Genomic DNA, 21,577 nt, shown 5'->3' with positions numbered 1-21,577 from the left:
AAGGTGCAGTGGAGAAGTTACATTGCATGGCAATTTTTGGTAGGATCCAAGCCAGCGTTTACCAAAAACCTCTACCGTTAGTCTGATTGCAAAGATACCTGGGCCCTTGTCCACCCACCCAAGAAGGAATCATTTGGTTATTTTTAAAAAAGAGGGTGATAAGCTTTTCATACCCAGCACAGCGTATTCTTCCCTAAATGAGCTGAGGCCAAAGAAGCCTAATGAAGTAAATTGAGCTAAAAGCCAAAAAAAAAAGAACATGTCTCCGTTAGGATTGCTGTCTCCTTGCTGGCAGAGCTATAGTTTGCCCCCCTCCCAAGGAAACCTCCTATCATTCTACCCATTGGATGATTGTTCCAGGAACAAGCAGGGCTGCACACTGGCACCTTAGCATAAAGGGCCTGGGAAAGAAGACGAAACATCAATGTGTTCTTCTCAAATTAAGGAGGAAATTATCAATTCTTTTCATCTCTCACACACACATGCTTTCATGGGGCCTTGGACTAGTGCAGGCTTTGCCCATTGGCATCGTTTCAGTGGAGCCAAGAAGGACAGCATGGTACTTGAGATCCTGTGCTCTAGATTTCCTCATGGATTGAGGGTTGCATCCTACAACCAAGGATAAATATTTTTGAATGTAAATAATGCCTGCCTTCTGGGAACCAACGTATTCAAAATCTGCAAGTGGAATATTTTTCAATAACTTTACTGTGTTTACTCATTCCAGTCAGAATAACTTCATTGCAGAATTTGAATCTACTGCCCCTACTGTCACTGAGGAGTCAGTATGGTACTTCATGGTTAGAGCAGGGGCCTGCAGGCACCTTTGGAATTGTGATACAGGGCGGTGGGAGCAACTATAGAATGGCTGCCTCAGGAGGGCCAAGCAGGATTCTCTTTGTGGCACAAAATCTTCCTGAGACTGGCCTACCAAATAAATGCTGCAGATTCACATTTGACCAGCCGCCATCTATATTGCATTGCTCTCATGGCCGTGAAGCCTCCAACAACTGGTTGAACTGGTGCAGTTACAGAATGTACACAGGCATTGGGGCTACAGGAAGAACAGGGTTGTAGTAACAAAGGTTTCAGGTTCCATAAGTATAGATAACATCAAAGAACCCAAGTCTGTGAGGAAGCAACAAAGTTAGCAGTGAGGGAAGTTTAGAGTAAAGAGACAGAGACATTGGGGAGAGGATTGGGTAATGGAGGTAGAAAGCTGGGGGTGGGGGTAAAATTACAGACTAGGATCCATGCTTTTAAAAGTATGTAATGAGTTCAGAATTCTGATATCACTGGAGCATTGTACCTTGGCAGTCCTAAACTGTGAAGAAGCAATGGAACTTGCCTGATCCAGCTTTAGGCTTCTCGTGTTGCATCTTCTGCCAATTCCAGAAGACTTGTAGGAATGTGTACTGTGGAAAGGAGCCCTGGGAAACTACCATCCTAAGCAAAGCTACACTTTTCTATATCCATTGACTCTACTGAACCTAGAAGGGTGTATTCAAATGAGTAGCCGTGTTGGTCTGAAGTAGCACAATAAAAACAGAGTCCAGTAGCACCTTTAAGACCAACAAAGATTTATTCAAGGCGTGAGCTTTCGAGTGCAAGCACCCTTCGTCAGATTAACGACGAAGTCTGACGAAGGGTGCTTGTACTCAAAAGCTCACGCCTTGAATAAATCTTTGTTGGTCTTAAAGGTGCTACTGGACTCTGATTCTAGAAGGGTGTGTTATTCTTTGTAGGATAGGATATCACTACAAAATTATACAGTGATATGGGCCTTCTCAGATATTTGTTTTAGTTTTTTTGTTCTATTTCTTTCACAGGGTCTGCAAACCTTCTAGTATCAGCATCAGGGTGGAGCCCAAGGTAAGGACTGAAGCTGCTGGTTATGGACCAGTGCTTTCCCATTCTCTACCCAAACCTATTCTGGTAGATCTGCAAGATGTGCAGAAAGCTTCTAATCTGTGTTGTGCTATGTGATCTGTTATATTGTATGTCAAGAGCAGAAATTCTAGGAGGCCACTGTTTTTCAAGTTATTTGGTGTGATCCCACTAGGGTGTGCATTTGGGCCAAAATTGTAACCAAAATTGAATGTTTCACATTAGGTCAGAGATTCCCAGAAAAACCCCCAACTGGTATTCTCTTCAATCTTGCCTGTCAAGGGAAGAGGAATGCATGGGGAGAGGAAAATTATGGAGGTGAATCAGTGGCTGCGTAGATGTGAGGGCAGGAGAGATTTTTGAAGTGCTACTCATCAAGTTTGCAGATGACACCAAATTGGGAGGCCTGGCAAATACTCCACAAGATAGAGACAGAGTTCAACGAGATCTGAATACAATGGAAAAATGGGCAAATGAGAACAAGATGCAATTTAATAAAGATAAGTGTAAAGTTCTGCATCTGGGTCAGAAAAATGAAAAACATACCCACGAGATGGGGGATACGCTTCTAGGTAACACTGTGTCTGAACGGGACCTTGGGGTACTTCTGGATTGTAAACGAAACATGAGCAGGCAGTGTGATGCAGCAGTAAAAAGGGCAAATGCTGTTTTGGGCTGTATCAACTGGGGCATCACATCAAAATCACAAGATGTCATAGTCCCATTGTATACGGCACTAGTCAGACCACACCTGGAGAATTGTGTGCAGTTCTGGAGGGCTCACTTCAAGAAGGTCGTAGATAAAATTGAACTGCTGAACGACTCTGACAGTGAAAATTTTTTTCCTGATATCTAGTCTATATCGTTGTACTTGTAGTTTAAACCCATTACTGCGTGTCCTCTCCTCTGCTGCCAACAGAAACAGCATCCTGCCCTCCTCCAAGTGACAACCTTTCAAATACTTAAAGAGGGCTATCATGTCCCCTCTCAACCTCCTTTTCTAAAAAGCTACCAAATAGCAACATATGTAGGAGGAAAGGAGTAATAACCTCCCTACAAAAAGGAAATCTAAAGAAGTCAAAGCTGACAAATCAACGGAGTACAAGAATAAATCTAAGTAAAAGTTCAAGGAATTTAAGCCTATCACCTGTACAGACTATTCAGACTTTAAGAGCAAAGAATAGCACCTACAAAGAAAGCCAAATAGACTTAGATCTCTCCCTAAACACAAGTGAAGGGAGACCAGTAACTCCTGACTCAATGCCAGCTTTAGAATCCACCTTCTGTTCAGCAATGGAGGTGAGTGTGAGGAAACCAGACCCATTTAAAGGCCCGGAAATGGAAGAAAAAAATAAACCGAGGGGGTCAAGAGATGAACTTGAAGCAAATCCTCAAGGAAAGAGAATAGAAAGACCCATGGCCTCATCACAGCCAACAGATCACAGAGAAGATTTTGAGTTGGACTCACGAATAATTCTTAGTACTTTGCTGAGCCAAAGACAAAACAACCAATCCAATACTAAATCTCTGGCCCAGGAATTTTCAGAATTAGTAAATAAAACACCACACGTTGCATCCAGGGAACTTTATAAGATGAGTGAAGAAAAGAAGCTGTTGTTAGATTCTTCACCTTCCACCTCATCCCATAATACGCCAAAGACTAATGCAAATGTGGAAGGAAAATCTCCACAAGCAAAATCTCTCCAGGAAGATCATAAGACCCCAGAAGGGGAGGAGCTCACTCAGACCAACTCTGATCCTTCTCCCCAGTGGACGCAACCTGAAGAACCAGCTGCAAGAAATGATTGACTATTTGGAGACCATTCCCATCCCAGACTTCGGATAGCATCCTGGAAGATCGCTGGATGGAAAAACAAATCCGGAGACTCTGATTTTGCAGAATTCTTAACCTCCTTTGATTGTATTCTCCTCCAGGAAACGGTTTCAAGAAAAAATTCATCTCAAGGGATTTACATCATTTAACTTACCAGCCTATAAAAATGAGCCCAAGGGACGTTACAAAGCGGGCATTTCCACCTTGCTGAAGATTGACTCTCTTGCTAACCCTTCTATTTTAGGCTGCTGCCAAAATTTAGCTATGGCCATCCTATTGCACTGGAATAATTCCTCACTAATAATAATTAATGTTTACCTCCCTCCTGCCCAGAATTATTTGACTCTCAACCAAAACTGGGCCAAATTTTCTAATTTTATATTTTCAATATATAAGGACCACTCCTCAGCACAATTCATTATTTTAGGAGATTTTAATGCTCGAATTGGCACTAATAATAATGATATCTTTGCAAGGTTGGGGTTTGGGGAAGATGATGAGGACTTACTACCCTCCATTTGGCCTTTGAGGAACTCTAAGGACAGTGTTATTAACGAGGCAGGGATCAAATTAACTGAATTCTGTATAGAGCACAATTTTCTGATATTAAATGGTCAAAGCAAGTGTCTCACATCTGCAGATTTCACATTCACGTCCCCTCGAGGACAGAGTGTGATTGATTACGGATTATGCACTTTTAACTGCTTCCAAAATATTTCTTCTTTCTCTATAGAGTCACGTACTGAGAGTGACCACCTTGCACTGACTCTAAACTGGGATCATACTGGGATAGATGTTTGCAGTCCCAGTGAATCTCTACCAGCAGTTCCCACTGAATCTTGTTTGAAACGGATTAGATGGTCCGCTAAGATGGAGAAAGAGTTCACATCTCTTTTGGAATCTGAAAGAATGATAGAACTCCAGGAGACTTTAATTAACTCAAGCTCACCTATGACTGCTGTAGAGCTGTATTCTCAGATAGTTGACCTTTGTGGCCTTAAAGCACAACCAGTCTGTAACAAAGGCAGCAATTCCTCCTGGTTTGACCAAGAATGTCATATCTCAAAAAAAAAACTGAGAGAGCTATTTAGACAGGCCCAATCGTCAGAGGATCAGACTATTATCCACAGTTACTTTGAACAAAAAAAACAGTATAATTATCTTATCCGAGAGAAAAAACGGCTTTACGCTCACGATAATTGGGCCCGCCTATTTGACATTGTTAAATCCAAAAATTCCAAAGCATTCTGGTCAGCTGTAAGAGGACCCTTGAGGGGGAAGACTGATAATTTAGAACTTATTATTGCCCCCCAAGTTTGGGTTGATCATTTTTCTGCTCTATTTAATGTCCCAGCAGCCCCAGAAAATCTGCTGAATGACTCCATCCCAACTAATGTCCCTAGATGGTCCCCAGTTTTGCCTGACGAAGTAGAGGAACTAATTCTGAGCCTTAAGATAGGCAAAGTCCCAGGCCAGGATGCCCTATCAGCTGAACTTCTAAAAAACAACCCTAAATGGTGGGCTCCACCCTTGGCCAACTTATTTACCTTAATTGACTTACATGGGATTGTCCCAAGTTCTTGGTTGAATTCAATCATTGTTCCCATGTTTAAAAATGGTGACCATAATGACCCTAATAATTTTAGACCTATTAGTTTATTATCAATTATAGGTAAGATTTATGCAAAACATCTCGAACGGCGCCTAACTGATTGGGCTCGCTCTCAAAGAATTATAGGTCCTGAACAGATTGGTTTCTTGCAGGGTAACTCTACTATAGATCACTGTTTAACTCTCTCATGCCTGGCCGAGAAATATACGTCCCAAAATGGTAAGAGGCTATACACAGCTTTTATAGACCTTAAAAGTGCCTTTGATAAGATAGATAGGGATATGCTCTAGAATAAATTGCGATTAATGAGTATGGAACCGAGACTTGTGTTTCTCATCCAAAAACTTTATGTGTCCACCTCCTGCCAAGTCCGGTATTCTTCAAAGGGAGACTTAACCTCTAAGATCTCAATGACCATTGGAGTTAAGCAAGGCTGTATTCTGGCCCCCTTGTTGTTTAACTTATTCATTAATGATTTAGCGCAAAAACTGGAACCTATTAATGGTCATCCCCCAAAACTTGGTTCCCAGCATATTCCTTTGTTGTTGTATGCCGACGATACTACAATACTCTCATATACAAGGGTTGGCTTACAACGATACTTATCCACCTTTTACCAATATTGCCAAGATAATAAGTTAGTAATTAACTATGGTAAAACAAAAGTTTTGGTTTTCTCTAAGAGCTGGCATGCAATGACTTGGTCTATTGGAGGCACTTCAATAGAACAAGTCAAAACATTTAAGTATCTAGGTGTTACCTTCCAATATAACCAGAAATGGAGCTTCCACTGCCAACGAGCTATCAATCTGGCCAAATCCTCATCTTCCTTGATAAAACAGTTCTTTTTCTCTGCAAAAGGTAACCAATTTATTCCTGCAGCAATTAAAAATTTTTAAGGCCAAAGTAATGTCCCAGCTCCTGTTTGGATGCCCCTTATGGGTTCCTGCCTTTAATAAATCTATTGAGGGTGTTCAATCTGCTTTCTATAGGCAAATTGCAGGGGTTCCCAATTGTGTCTCCTACCATGCTATTTGCGCAGAATTTGGCCAAATTAGGGTAGAGACAAGGGCCTGGATAGCTACTTTTAAATTTTGGGTCAGACTGTTTTTTAGAATAGAAACTGGCAGCCTTTTAACTTGTCTAAAAAGTGACCCTCTTAAATTTCAATGGTTCCAGGCTATTGAACAAAAATTAGCCTCCATTGGCGTCTATCTGAACTCCCTACTACCACTGGAAGAAAAATGTATCTTCCGGATTATTAAACAGAGAATATTAGACCATGAGCAGCAGGAACTCATACCTACCCAGCCTCGAGTCTGCTCAGCAGCATTCTTTGGCATCATTATGCAGAGAAATATTATGCCTACATATTTGCATCTCCTTGATGTCCCACCCCTGAGAAGAGCTTTTCTCCTGGCACGAATGAATGCTTTCCCCTCAAAGGTCTTAGAGGGAAGATTCCAGCATATCCCATACCGTGCGAGACTCTGTCCGTGTGGTTCTGGTTGCCCTGACTCTGTCTCACACATTTTGTTAGATTGCCCCTTATATGAGCAGTGTCGGGATGACAGCTTTGTTGCCTTGCTGGGAAACAAGCCTTCTGTAAGTAAATCTATGACCTTGCAATTTCTGCTATCTGACAAAGACCCAGAGATAACTATTTTAGTTGCCAGAGTTTTAACTAAGATGCTTTTATAATATGCTGCCTACCTTGTATTTTATCTTTTATAGTTTATTTAATCATTTTAAGATCTGTTTCGTTATGTAACCCCATTTTACTATTTTGTTGAAATTTTAAACCCTATTTTTATATGTCTTATACATTTTTTGCCAATAAAAGGTTACTGACTGACTGATAAGGCTTGGTCCCTTGGCCCCAGGTCATCTTTCTCGCTCTCCTTTGTACCCTTACAATTTTATCTATGTCCTTCTTGAAGAGAGGCCTCTGGAGCTGCACACAGTACTCCAGGTGTGGTTTGACCAGCGCCGAATTCAATGGGACTATGACATATTGTGATTTTGATGTGATGCTTCTGTTGATATAGCCCAAAATGGCATTCCCCTTTTTTACTGCTGCATCACACTGCCTGCTCATGTTTAGTTTACAATCCACAAGTACCCCAAGGTCTCGTTCACACACAGTGTTACCTAGAAGCGTATCCCCCACCCAGTAGGCATGCTTTTCATTTTTCTGATCCAGATGCAGAACTTTACACTTATCTTTATTAAATTGCATCTTGTTCTCATTTGCCCATTTTTCCATTGTGTTCAGATCTCGTTGAACTCTGTCTCTATCTTCCGAAGTATTTGCCAGTCCTCCCAATTTGGTGTCATCTGCAAACTTGATAAGTAGTCCTTCCACCCCCTCATCTAGATCATTAATAAATATGTTAAAAAGTACCAGACTGAGCACCGAGCCCTGAGGTACCCAGCTACTCACCGCTCTCCAGTCTGATGAAACACCATTGACAACAACTCTTTGAGTGCGGCTCTCTAACCAATTCCCTATCCACTTAACTATCTGAAAATCCAGATTGCAGTCCTTCAACTTATCCATCAGAACATCATGGGGAACCTTATCAAAAGCTTTACTAAAATCCAAGTAAACGACATCAACCGAATTTCCATGATCCAGCAAACCTGTTACTTGGTCAAAAAAGTAAACCAGGTTGGTCTGACAGGACCTGTTGGAGGCAAATCCATGCTGACTTCCTTGGATCACCAAATTGTCCTCCAGATGTTTGCAGATCACTCCCTTTAATATCTGCTCCATTATCTTCCCCACAACAGAGGGCAAACTCACTGGTCTGTAGTTTCCCGGGTCATCCTTCCTCCCTTTTTTGAAGATCGGAATAATGTTTGCTCTCTTCCAGTCCTCTGGGACATCTCCAGTCCTTAAAGAGGTCCCGAAGATGATAGACAAGGGCTGTACAAGTTCTCTGGAAAGTTCTTTGAGCAGATGTAAAATAGGCTCTAAGCATTTCTGCTTTCTCTGCATCTTCCGTTAGAGTTTGTCCATCCGCATCCAACAGTGGGCCTATTGCCTCCTTTACTTTACATTTCCTCACATAACTGAAAAATCTTTTCTTGTTACAATCGGCTTCCCTGGACAATCTTAACTCACTCTCAGCTTTGGCCTTTCTGATGATTGATCTACAGTGCCTAGTAACCTTTAGGTACTCTTCTTTAAAGCTCTGTACTTCCCTCCATTTCAATGATCTAAATGAGGGGGTGGAAGGACTACTCATCAAGTTTTCAGATGACACCAAATTGGGAGGACTGGCAAATATTCCAGAAAATAGAGACAGAGTTCAACGAGATCTGAACACAATGGAAAAATGGGCAAATGAGAACAAGATGCAATTTAATAAAGATAAGTGTAAAGTTCTGCATCTGGGTCAGAAAAATGAAAAACATGCCTACGAGATGGGGGATACGCTTCTAGGTAACACTGTGTCTGAACGGGACCTTGGGGTACTTGTGGATTGTAAACTAAACATGAGCAGGCAGTGTGATGCAGCAGTAAAAAAGGCAAATTCCATTTTGGGCTGTATCAACTGGGGCATCACATCAAAATCACAAGATGTCATAGTCCCATTGTATACGGCACTAGTCAGACCACACCTGGAGTACTGTGGGCAGTTCTGGAGGCCTCACTTCAAGAAGGATGTAGATAAAATTGAAAGGGTACAGAAGACAGCGACGAGGATGATCTGGGGCCAAGGGACCAAGCCTTAAGAAGATAGGTTGAGGGACTTGGGAATGTTCAGCCTGGAGAAAAGGAGGTTGAGAGGGGACATGATAGGCCTCTTTAAGTATTTGAAAGGTTGTCACGTGGAGGAGGGCAGGATGCTGTTTCCGTTGGCTGCAGAGGAGAGGACACGCAGTAATGGGTTTAAACTACAAGTACAACGATATAGGCTTGATATCAGGAAAAAAATGTTCACAGTCAGAGTAGTTCAGCAGTGGAATAGGCTGCCTAAGGAGGTGGTGAGTTCCCCCTCACTGGCAGTCTTCAAGCAAAGGTTGGATACACAGTTTTCTTGGATGCTTTAGGATGCTTAGGGCTGATCCTGCATTGAGCAGGGGGTTGGACTAGATGGCCTGTATGGCCCCTTCCAACTCTATGATTCTATGATTCTATGATTAATATTTCCAAAATACTTCATGTATCCAATAAATCCGTCCTAACCCTTATAGATATTTAGCCAGGCTCTTCTACATTTAACTGCTAGTCTTGCATATTTGGCAATAATATGGGATAAATTCTTATTTTTATCCAAATGGAATTCCTTTACTTTGCCTTGTTTGGTGTAGTGGTTAGGAGTGCGGACTTGTAATCTGGCATGCCAGGTTCGATTCTGTGCTCCCCCACATGCAACCAGCTGGGTGACCTTGGGCTCGCCACGGCATTGATAAAACTGTTCTGACCGGGCAGTGATATCAGTGCTCTCTCAGCCTCACCCACCCCACAGGGTGTCTGTTGTGGGGGGAGGAATGGGAAGGCGACTGTAAGCCGCTTTGAGCCTCCTTCGGGTAGGGAAAAGCGGCATATAAGAACCAACTCTTCTTCTTCTTCTTCTTCTTCTTGTCTTAAAGTAGCCCTTACGTCAGTAAAGATGGAAAACAGTAATTCCCGATGCAATTGATTATAAATATAGGCTATCCCTACTGTGTAACATCTTTATAAATGATATGGTTGAACATTTTCAGAATAGTGAATTAAATCCCCCCAGATTAGCTAACAAACATATCTCGCTACTGCTCTATGCAGATGACGCTGTGCTGTTATCAAGAATGGCAAATGGAATGAGAAGGGCCTTGGTTCTACTGGGTACTTACTGCTGATTGAACCAGCTAGAGGTCAATCATTCAAAAACAAGGATTATGGTTTTTGGTAACAAACCTAAAACATATACATGGCATCTCAATTCATCACCCATAGAACAGGTCAGATTTTACAAATATCTGGGAGTACTATTCCAATCAAATGGCCGTAGAAACTCCCATATATCATATATTTCCTCAAATGCCCAGAGAAGCTCAGGTGCCATTCAGAAATTCTTCTGGCACAAAGGTGGGCGTAATGTTCCCGCAGCCCTTAAGCTGTTCAAGGCAAAACCTCTAGCACAGATGATGTATGGGGCCCCATTGTGTATAAATGCCAATATTTCCAGCCTAGAAAAGACCCAGGCTAAATTTTTAAGATCCCTGCTCCATGTACCAACCAGCATTTCCAATGCTTCAATCCGGGTGGAAACAGGAATGTATTCTGTCCAGACCAGAATATGGATATGTACGTCCATGTACTGGTTAAAATTGCCTTTTCCCACAAAGGGTTTGCTTTACCTAATGATGTCTGAATCATTGGTTGTACCGTGGATATCCACTCTTGAGAAAAAACTTTGCTCATATGGTCTATCCAAACAATTAATACTGTCTCTGGGTTTCAACTGAGCAAAGGAAACGATAAAACAAAGAATCCTAGATATCCATCGCCAACAGGATTTCAATCAAGTAAAAAATCCACTTTTTCCAATGCCTCCACTTAATAATTTGAGGCCATTACCTTATTTATCTTATCTTGTTTTCCCAGAACATAGGAGATCATTTACTCTCTTACGATATAACATGCTCCCATCCGCTTTTAGGGAAGGCTTATTCAAAAAAATACCCACCTGTGATCGTTTATGCATCTGCCAGGATGGGAGCATTGAGACATCTGAACATGTATTACTCCAATGTAGGCTATACGATCAATTCAGGGGAGAACTTATACCTTCCCTACAGAATAAGCCCAATTCAGAGGCAGTCACAGACATGTTGTCAGACAAAAGCACAGAAATAACTTCTGTTGTGGCCAGATTTGCTTGGAGAGCCATCAAAACAAGGAAGAGCTGGTTGGATTCGGAGCAACTTAGGTAGAGATAGTCTCAGTTCCTTGAGATAATGCGTGTGAGTTTTAAAACCAGAATGATTCTTATAGCTGGAATGTTTTTATCTTTTTTAATAATATTATAATAATGAGCAGGCAGTGTGATGCAGCGGTAAAAAAGGCGAATGCCATTTTGGGCTGTATCAACAGGGGCATCACATCAAAATCACAAGATGTCATAGTCCCATTGTATACGGCACTGGTCAGACCACACCTGGAGTACTGTGTGCAGTTCTGGAGGCCTCACTTCAAGAAGTCACTGGCAGTCTTCAAGCAAAGGTTGAATATACACTTTTCTTGGATGCTTTAGGATGCTTAGGGCTGATCCTGCATTGAGCAGGGGGTTGGACTAGATGGCCTGTATGGCCCCTTCCAAATCTTTGATTCTATGATTCTATAATTCTATATTCTTGTTCAAAAGTTGGTAAAATGCGGTATGGATCCTAATTCTGTCAGGTAGTTCATTAACTGGTTGACAAATCATACCCAAATTGTTAATGGTTCAGCATCTTCTTGAAAAAGAGTGACAAGTGGAGTACCCCAAGGATCTGTCCTGGGGCATGTGTTGTTCAACATATTTATAAATGATGTGGATGAGGGAGTAGAGGGGTTACTTATTAAATGTGCAGATGATACTAAACTGGGAGGGGTAACAAACACAACAAAAGACAGCAACAGAATACAGGATTATCTTGATAGGCTCAATAAGTGGATTAATGATTAATTAAATGAAATTCAATAGGGGCAAATGTTAAGTTCTACTTTAAGTTAGGAAAAACCAAATACACCAATATAAGATGGGGGAGACTTGTCTTGGCAGTAGCATGTGCGAAAAGGATCTAGGAGTCTTAGTAGACCATACATTGAAGATGAGTCAGCAGTGTCACTCAGTGGCTAAAAAGGCAAATGGGATTTTGGGCTGTATCAAACCAAGTATCGTGTCCAGATCACGGGAGGTGATGGTACCGCTTTACTCTGCTTTGGTTCAGCCTCACTTGGAGTACTGTGTTCGGTTTTGGGCACCCCAGTTGAAGAGGGATGTTGACAAACTGGAACGTGTCCAGAGGAGGGCAACAAAGATGGTGAGGTGTTTGGAGACAAAGATGTATGAAGAAAGGTTGGGGGAGTTTGGTCTGTTTAGCCTAGAGTGGAGACGACTGAGAGGGTTCTGATAACCATCTTCAAGTATTTAAAAGGTTGCCATATAGAGGATGGAGCAATGGGATGAAATTAATTCAAAAGAAATTCCATCTAAACATCCAGAAGAAGTTCCTGACAGAGTGGTTTTCTCAGTGGAACAGGCTTCCTCGGGAGGTGGTGGGTTCTCCATCTTTGGAGATTTTTCAACAGAGGCTAGATAGCCATCTAGGCTGATTCTGTGATGGTTCAAAGGGTTGGCAGGTCACAGTGAATGAGCGATAGGGTTGTGAGTGTCCTGCATAGTGCAGGGGGTTGGACTTGATGACCCATGAGGTCCCAACTCTATTATTCTATGACTAGTAATCAAGCCCGCTGTACCTGGAATACAGCGGGTGCTAGTGGGGCCGCGTGCGGCCCCGATTTGGCAGGCCGCAATTGCCGGTGTGGCGGCAGCCTGACGCGTCAGAGACGCTTCGCGCCTCTCGACGTGTCAGGCCGTCTGGCAGGGAGCAGCCGCCTGACGGCAACAGACTTTTTCTCCACCATCATATGTATTTATAAGCAAGCTGGTTCCCCAGGCAAACTATCACCATTTCGTGCAAACAGATCAGATGGTGGCTGGAATTTGGGAGACATCAAAGGATTTAATGAAAATCTTTAATAAGAGACAACTCTAATCTCTTCTAAAATTTTACATTTAAGCTATCATCAACAGGGGAGTGGGGTCATGATCCTGCCTGTGTTAAGCACATTTAAGCCAGTAGTAGAGAATTCAGCATGCGGTTTCCCTCCTGAGAAAACTGAGAATAGAAGAAAGTTGAGTTGTGTCTGCTGTTTGATATTCAGTTCCCTCTAATGCTTATGTGGTGGGCTGGAGAGACATGAGTGGGCAGTAAATTTATGTGGGAAAAGCCCCGACACAATACATTGTCACTATCTTAGAGATGATAGCATGCCGTAGTTTTAGAAATACTTGAGGACTACCACCGACACCATACTTCTTTGATATACACACCAAGCACCTCATGCAGAGAGGATAGATAAGTAGTAATGGATTGGCCTGCAAGTGCTTGGCATCTTTTAAAGTTTGCTACCTGTCAGGTAAAATGATGATGGTGTTCCTGAGGCACCCTCTCTCCTGCCTTGACGAAATCCTAAATTTCTAGGAAGACGACAGAGATTTAACACCACAAAAAAATAAGTTTGTTTTTCTGGATAGAGAAGGGAAATGGTGGGTATTTATAGTCAACTATGCACAAATATAACTATAACATAAATATATGTCCTTACAAAATACCATGTTTCAGTTTACAGTTAGCCAGGAATTGCCGGAATATTTTCTACATGACAAGTCTGCCAAAGTTCGCTCCATTTTCATAGCCTGTTGGGGAAAAAAAACACTTTGAATTTTTAAACCCGCAGACCTTATCCTGCATTGAGGTTTCCTTCTATATCAAAACGACTATGCTTATGAGCTTTTAAACTGGGCTGGGGGGGGGGTCGGGATGACACTAACCTTTTCAATCTCCATCTGAACAGGTTGCAAGACAGAGCCAAATCCCTAATCTGCTGGAAAAACTCTCTGTCTGTTCACATGAATGTTAAATGCTTTTTCCCCACCCACTCAACATCCTTACTACCTCCCTGTGTGCCACACCACCATGACAAAAAGGGGGACTAGCAGAACAGGTTAAAAGGCACAAAGTGCTGTCAGTCACTGCTTCTGCCTGACTGGTGGAATGCACCATGAATGCTACCCTCAATACAATTCTTTTTAAAGGTAGATTCAAGTGGGTAGCTGTGTTGGTTTGAAACAGCAGAACAAATTTTGAGTCCAATGGAACTTTTAAGACCAAGCATACTCCCTCAGATGCAATGGCTTGGAATGGAAGTAATCATACTTATAGGCAAAATGTAAACGGTAAATAATGTAGCATAATGAAAACGTTTAGCATATTCCAGAGATAACTATAGAATCACAGAATCATAGAGTTGGAAGGGGCCATACAGGCCATCTAGTCCAACCCCCTGCTCAACGCAGGATCAGCCCAAAGCATCCTAAAGCATCCAAGAAAAGTGTGTATCCAACCTTTGCTTGAAGACTGCCAGTGAGGGGGAGCTCATTAAGTTAATTGGATTTGCTTGGATTCAGTTCTAGGGAATTGAATTTCAGAGGAAAACATAGTGGGCACAATAAGTATGGTATGTTTAAATGGGAGAGTAATGAGCACATATATAGTTAATTGAAGACAGCAATTACCTGAAATCTTGTGTTTACACTCCTTTTGTTGTCTGTCAAGCATGGAAGCATCTTAGGTCATCATCTTCTTTGATATGGAGTATTTGTCTGAGGAAAACCTTCTCTATTCGCAGACCAGAGACAAACATATAAATCCACAATTCCAAATTACATTACATTTGACTATTCATTGTTATATTCCTAGTTCAAATCAATTCTTCCAAATAAAAGCTAACATAGGACATTTGACATTTCTGGGAGATTGTTAAGAATGCAGATTAGCATATGTAGTGAAATAAGAAACCAATATCCCCATTGAGTCCTGGGGGTTCCATTGTTCTAAGTGTTATAATAACCTGCAGTTCATCAATTTCTTTTTCCAGTCTGTTCTTGAAGTTTCTTTGTAATAAAACTCAAAAATAGCTGTTGAATAAAACTCAAAAATACCTTTTCTGGCCTCTTGTGTACTCTCAGCCTGCCCTTTTCAGCCTTTTCTTTGAAGTTATGGATTTTAAATGCTACAGTGAGCCTGCTTGTGAAGGGTTTGCAGCTTTTCAGCCTGTGTAACACCACCACCACTCCCCACACACACTCTCATGCACATTCACACATAATGTGACCCAGAACCAAAAAGGTCCACATGTAGTCCACGTCCAAAACAAGGCATTGGCTGGTACTAGCACAGTTCTGACCCAAGTAGTCTGGCGCTGCTACTAATACTGGGATCATCTTATGACAGATATAGGGTGACAGTGCGCCTAATGAGCTGAGGCACTGCTGAGAATGAAAGACTTAAGGAACCAAGCCTGGGAACAAAAGAGGCATGTGTCAGGCAATGATCGATGGGCTCTTTAATTCTGCCCGGCTGTCACATTTATCTGTAATGAATTTCTACTCAGCTGTATTATTTTTAATACAATAGGAAATGAAGCTTCCCCTCCGACTTCACCAGGGCTTGTGGAGCAGGGACTTAAAATGCCATCGGCTCCACTATGACCAGCCTGGAGAGAAGCCACCAGCCATGTTCCCCACAACTCAAAAGTATCATTAAGCCATGTAATTTCCTCAGAGATCCAGTTTGAGAGAGTCAGTTTGGTGTAGTGGTTAAGAGTGCAGACTTCAGATCTGGCGAGCTGAGTTCGATTCTGCACTTCCTATATGTAGCCAGCGTTTGAACTATACAACAACTATACAAACCTTGAACTATACAAAACCTTGGGCTTGCCACAGCACTGATAGAGCTGTTCTGGCTAAGCAGTAATATCAGGGCTCTCTCAGCCTCACCAACCTCACAGGGTGTCTATTGTGGGGGGAGGAAAGGGAAGGCAACTGTAAGCCACTTTGAGACTCTTTCAGGTAGAGAAAAGTGGCATATAAGAACCAACTCCTCCTCCTCCTCCTCCTCCTCCTCCTCCTCCTCCTCCTCTTCTTCTTCTTCTTCTTCTTCTTCTCAGACACATTTTAGTATCTGTGGCACATCTGGGTCTCTTAAAATTGCCATTCTTCTTAAACTCTCAGTGGCAGCATGAGACCTACTAGTGGGAGACTAGGATAACTAGGGGTGTTATTAGTATCTTTCTCCCAGTACCACCCCGGCCAACCCCTCCTGCACTAGTTGCCCTCATGTAAGTAAAGTCTTCAAGAGGTGCCACCTTGCAAAGTGGTAAAATAAACAACTTCCCATATTTGAGCATTTTCTGTTGAAGCTCCTACCTGGTAGACTGGCTGGCCTGATGAGGACCTGTATCTTTTTGCAGAATATAGAGAACAGAATTGTTTCCAAGATTTTTGTAAAAGGAATAGCAATGTGGCAAGTTTTTATGTTTTTGATAAGGTTGTGGTTTTAATTGCCTACAGACGCCTTTGGGCTGTTTTCTTTCTTTCCCTTCTATGTTGTTATATCCAATAAACAGTTTTTTAATTTCATTATTTAATAGCGTGATCCAGTTGAATTGCCTTGTTTATTGTATGTATTATACTGGTCATCATTATATCACTTCTATGACTCTGTAATTGTATCTCAACAAGAATGGTGGACAGTAAATGAAGTGCTTAAAATAAGAAAAAACTTTGGAAAGGTTTGCAAAAGAGGCAAAGGGATTAGGCTGGTGACATCCGTGGAAGGATTCATCATGTGCTAACACTAAGAACTTCTCCCAGGAAAGCCACATACTGTCAGTGAGCTCCTCTCAGTAAAGAAATGGAAGGAATGGCGGATCTGAGCATTCAACTTGGTGTACTGGTTAAGAGTGGCAATTTCTAATCTGGCGAGCCGGGTTTGATTCCCCACTCCTCCACATGCAGCCAGCTGGGTGACGTATGGCTTATCACAACACTGATAGAGCTGCTATCACAGGGTATCAGGGCTCTCTCAGCGTCTCCTACCTAGCAGGGTGTCTGTTGTGGGGAGCGGAAAAGGAAGGTGATTGTAAGCTGCTTTGAGACTCCTGGTAGAGAAAAGAGGTATATAAAAAACAACTCTTTGTCTTCTACTGTAATGCAGGGTATAATATGCACTCAAGAAGAGTCACCCCACAAGCCCCTCATAAACTCAGCCTTCAGAAGTTTAATCTTTTTAGCCTGGAGAGAAGATGACTGTGATACAGCAGGCATCTTCAAGTACTCAAAAGGATGTCATATAGAGGAAGGAGCAGAGTTGTTTTCTATTGCACCAGAGGGTCAGACCAGAACCTGTGGGTTGAAATTAATTCAAAACAAATTTTAGCCAGATATTCATAAGAAGTCCCTGACATAGCAGTTCCTCAGTGGAACAGACTTCCTCAGGAGATGGCAGGTTCTCCTTCCTTGGAAGTTTTTAAGCAGAGGATAGATAGCTATCTGACAGAAATGCTGATTCTGTGAACTTAAGCAAATTGTGACTGGGTGGGCAGGAAGGGACTGTGGTGTTTGGACCTTTCTTGAGTGTCCAGGGAAAAGCTGATCTCTGCTCTGGAGTCAGGAGTTGAAGTTCTTCAAAGCCAGACTGGCCACAGATTCTTCTTTTTTTGAGGGGGGGAGGGCAACATCTGGGCATGCGATTGGGGTCACTGTGGGTGGACAGATAGTTATGAGTTTCCTGCATTCTGCAGGGAGTTGGACTAGAGCAGTGGTCCCCAACCTTTTTATCACCAGAAACCGGTCAATGCTTGACAATTTTACTGAGGCCCGTGGGGGGGTAGTCTTTTGCCGAGGGACACTGCCTCCTGAGCCACTGCTCTGCTTGCTTTCCCGCCAGTGCCCCTGACTTCCCGCCGCCCACTGGAGGGTGCTGTCAGCAGGAGCTGCGCAGTGCCATGCCGAGGGGGAGCCCCAGCCGTGGCAGTCGCCATAGAGCACCAAAGGTGAGCCAGTGGCAGGATGGCAGGGCCAGCCCCTGAGGCAGCAGCCAGGGAGGAAGACGAGGAGGAGCCACGGCCCGGTACCGACTGATCCATGGACCAGTACTGGTTTCCGGACCGGGGGTTGGGGACCACTGGACTAGAGGACCCTAAAGGTCCCTTCCAGCTCTGTGATTCTATGATTCTAAGTTAAAGTGTTCTGGCTCATATGTTTATAGAGCTAAGTCCAAAATACATTTGCTGTGACAATTGAAAGTCCAGAGAATGAAGCAGAAAACCCATAGCTTTGTGGCAGAGAGCATGGTTTCCATGCAAGAGTCCCCAAATTCAGTCCCCAGCTTCTGCAGTTCTCCAGCAGCAGCGGTGCTAGAAAAGTCCTCACCAGAGTGTGTGAACAGCATAGAGCTAAATGATTTGGCACACTTTATATGCTCAGAGCCTCAGCGCTCTGCATATCTTCTTGTCAACCCCAATTCCCATCATCATGACTGTTTGTTGTGGATCTCCCTTTCCCCAGGATCAGCTACCTGCAATATTTATGCAGGTCTCTAACAAGCATGGGAGAAAGCTCTCCTCACTCTGCTGGCAGTCCATTCCTCTGAACTGAGTATGCTTTTTCCAGAGTGTTTGTATGTGTCCAGGGCCATCAGTTCACAGCTGACTTGTGGCAACCCCATAAGATTTTCAAGGTGAGATTGTTCAAAGGTTGCTTGCCACGGCCTGCCTATGCCTCATGACCCGGGACTTCTTTGTTGGTCTACTATTCAAATACTAACCTGACCTAGGCTGCATCTGCTCAGAGCTTTTATTCCAATCCCAAGTCTATTAAATCCCTGCTGTCTCCATTTAATGTGATTTCCATTTTGATTTTGGCCCATTTAAATCAACCTGCGACAAGCATGATTGATCCGGAGTGACCCTACCATTCCCCCACAATATCCTGGAAGGGATATAACCCTTGATATTTGAAAAATCGGCATGGGTAAAGATGCAGCTTTCCCCAAGCCTCCAATGCTGTAGAAAAGCCCTGATTGGTGAGGGTGTCAGTTCAAAGGCTTTCTTATTCCCAGGTTGCAAGGCTTCCCTTAAAGGGGAAGCCCTAACTTCCCTCAGCAGAAGCTCCAGAAGCCCCAACTTCTCTCAGCAAAGATTTGCCTCTTGGATTTATTCTCCCTCCTCTGCTGTCTCCAATCCTCTCTCCCCCCACCTTCAAGAAAAAAAAAGAGGCTCCTGCTGTGCTTGACTCCCCCTCCCCCTCCATTCTGAGCTTCCCTAATAATGTGCTCGGTGCTCGGTCCGGTACTTTTTAACATATTTATTAATGATCTAGATGAGGGGGTGGAAGGACTACTCATCAAGTTTGCAGATGACACCAAATTGGGAGGACTGTCAAATACTCCAGAAAATAGAGACAGAGTTCAACGAGATCTGAACACAATGGAAAAATGGGCAAATGAGAACAAGATGCAATTTAATAAAGATAAGTGTAAAGTTCTGCATCTGGGTCAGAAAAATGAAAAACATGCCTACGAGATGGGGGATACGCTTCTAGGTAACACTGTGTCTGAACCTTGGGGTACTTGTGGATTGTAAACTAAACATGAGGAGGCAGTGTGATGCAGCGGTAAAAAAGGCAAATGCCATTTTGGGCTGTATCAACAGAGGCATCACATCAAAATCACAAGATGTCATAGTCCCATTGTATATGGCACTGGTCAGACCACACCTGGAGTACTGTGTGGAGTTCTGGAGGCCTCACTTCAAGAAGGACATAGATAAAATTGAAAGGGTACAGAGGAGAGCGATGAGGATGATCTGGGGCCAAGGAACCAAGCCCTAGGAAAATAGGTTGAGGGACTTGGGAATGTTCAGCCTGAAGAAAAGGAGGTTGAGAGGGGACATGATAGCCCTCTTTAAGTATTTGAAAGGTTGTCACTTGGAGGAGGGCAGGATGGTGTTTCTGTTGGCTGCAGAGGAGAGGACACGCAGTAATGGGTTTAAACTACAAGTACAACGATATAGGCTTGATATCAGGAAAAAAATGTTCACAGTCAGAGTAGTTCAGCAGTGGAATAGGCTGCCTAAGGAGGTGGTGAGCTCCCTCTCACTGGCAGTCTTCAAGCAAAGGTTGGGTACACAGTTTTCTTGGATGCTTTAGGATGCTTTGGGCTGATCCTGCATTGAGCAGGGGGTTGGACTAGATGGCCTGTATGGCCCCTTCCAACTCTATGATTCTATGTGCACAACACTTTTCTGTTTCAATGCCCCCCCCCCCATTGAAGAGAAATACCCGAGTTCAAATTGATCTAAATACTGCAGGATCCACAACGGAATAAACAAAGTAAGTGCAGAATCAGCCCTATAAGATGGCCCTGCTCTTAGATTCCAAGATCCAAAGAGACCAGCCTGAGACATCCAGTTCTTTTTCCAGATTACATAAAAAAAAAACACACCTTGGTTTCATAATGTCATGAACCATTTTGTAAACCGAATCACCTTTCCAAGAATTCAGGCTACAAGCAGGAGGCTTGTGCTCTTCCTTCCTACACAGTTCTCTCTCTAGTAATCTAGCATGCACTTCCCATTTCGGTCACCTCACCCTTCAGCACCCTGTCCATGCCTTTGCTCCCTTAGTTTGACTTGCCAGATGATCATCCTTAGCCAGCACCACTCTGTGCTCACCCTTTTGGCCATAGAATCATAGAATCATAGAGTTGGAAGGGGCCATACAGGCCATCTAGTCCAACCCCCTGCTCAACGCGGGATTAGCCCTAAGCATCCTAAAGCATCCAAGAAAAGTGTGTATCCAACCTTTGCTTGAAGACTTCCAGTGAGGGGGAGCTCACCACCTCCTTAGGCAGCCTATTCCACTGCTGAACTACTCTGACTGTGAAAAACTTTTTCCTGATATCTAGCCTATATTGTTGTACTTGAAGTTTAAACCCATTACTGCGTGTCCTCTCCTCTGCAGCCAGCAGAAACAGCATCCTGCCCTCCTCCAAGTGACAACCTTTCAAATACTTAAAGAGGGCTATCATGTCCCCTCTCAACCTCCTTTTCTCCAGGCTGAACATTCCCAAGTCCCTCAACCTATCTTCATAGGGCTTGGTCCCTTGGCCCCAGATCATCTTCGTCGCTCTCCTCTGTACCCTTTCAATTTTATCTACGTCCTTCTTGAAGTGAGGCCTCCAGAACTGCACACAGTACTCCAGGTGTGGTCTGACCAGTGCCGTATACAATGGGACTATGACATCTTGTGATTTTGATGTGATCCCTCTGTTGATACAGCCCAAAATGGCATTTGCCTTTTTTACCGCTGCATCACACTGCCTGCTCATGTTTAGTTTACAATCCACAAGTACCCCAAGGTCTCGTTCACACACAGTGCTACCTAGAAGCGTATCCCCCATCCAGTAGGCATGCTTTTCATTTTTCTGACCCAGATGCAGAACTTTACACTTATCTTTATTAAATTGCATCTTGTTCTCATTTGCCCATTTTTCCATTGTGTTCAGATCTCGTTGAACTCTGTCTCTATCTTCCGAAGTATTTGCCAGTCCTCCCAATTTGGTGTCATCTGCAAACTTGA

The 21,577-nt window shown here is 43.1% G+C and overlaps 1 protein-coding gene across 5 annotated transcripts in view; it reads left to right on the top strand.

Moving 5' to 3' along the window:
* The window catches only part of CPLX2 (complexin 2), a 391,294-nt gene that overhangs the window by 165,282 nt on the left and 204,435 nt on the right, over positions 1-21,577 (top strand). For 3 of the 5 annotated variants that reach the window (XM_077326365.1, XM_077326366.1, XM_077326368.1), the window contains one exon: positions 1,830-1,872. The exons of the other annotated variants lie outside the window; for them this stretch is intronic. The gene's annotated coding sequence lies outside the window, so the exon portion shown is untranslated. The remainder of the gene's footprint in view (positions 1-1,829; positions 1,873-21,577) is intronic. 5 annotated transcript variants of the gene reach the window in all.

Source organism: Paroedura picta, chromosome 3, assembly GCF_049243985.1.
Source record: "Paroedura picta isolate Pp20150507F chromosome 3, Ppicta_v3.0, whole genome shotgun sequence".
Lineage (NCBI taxonomy): Eukaryota > Metazoa > Chordata > Lepidosauria > Squamata > Gekkonidae > Paroedura > Paroedura picta.
Note: the sequence above shows the minus strand (reverse complement) of the source record. Positions and strands in the feature narration are given on the sequence as shown.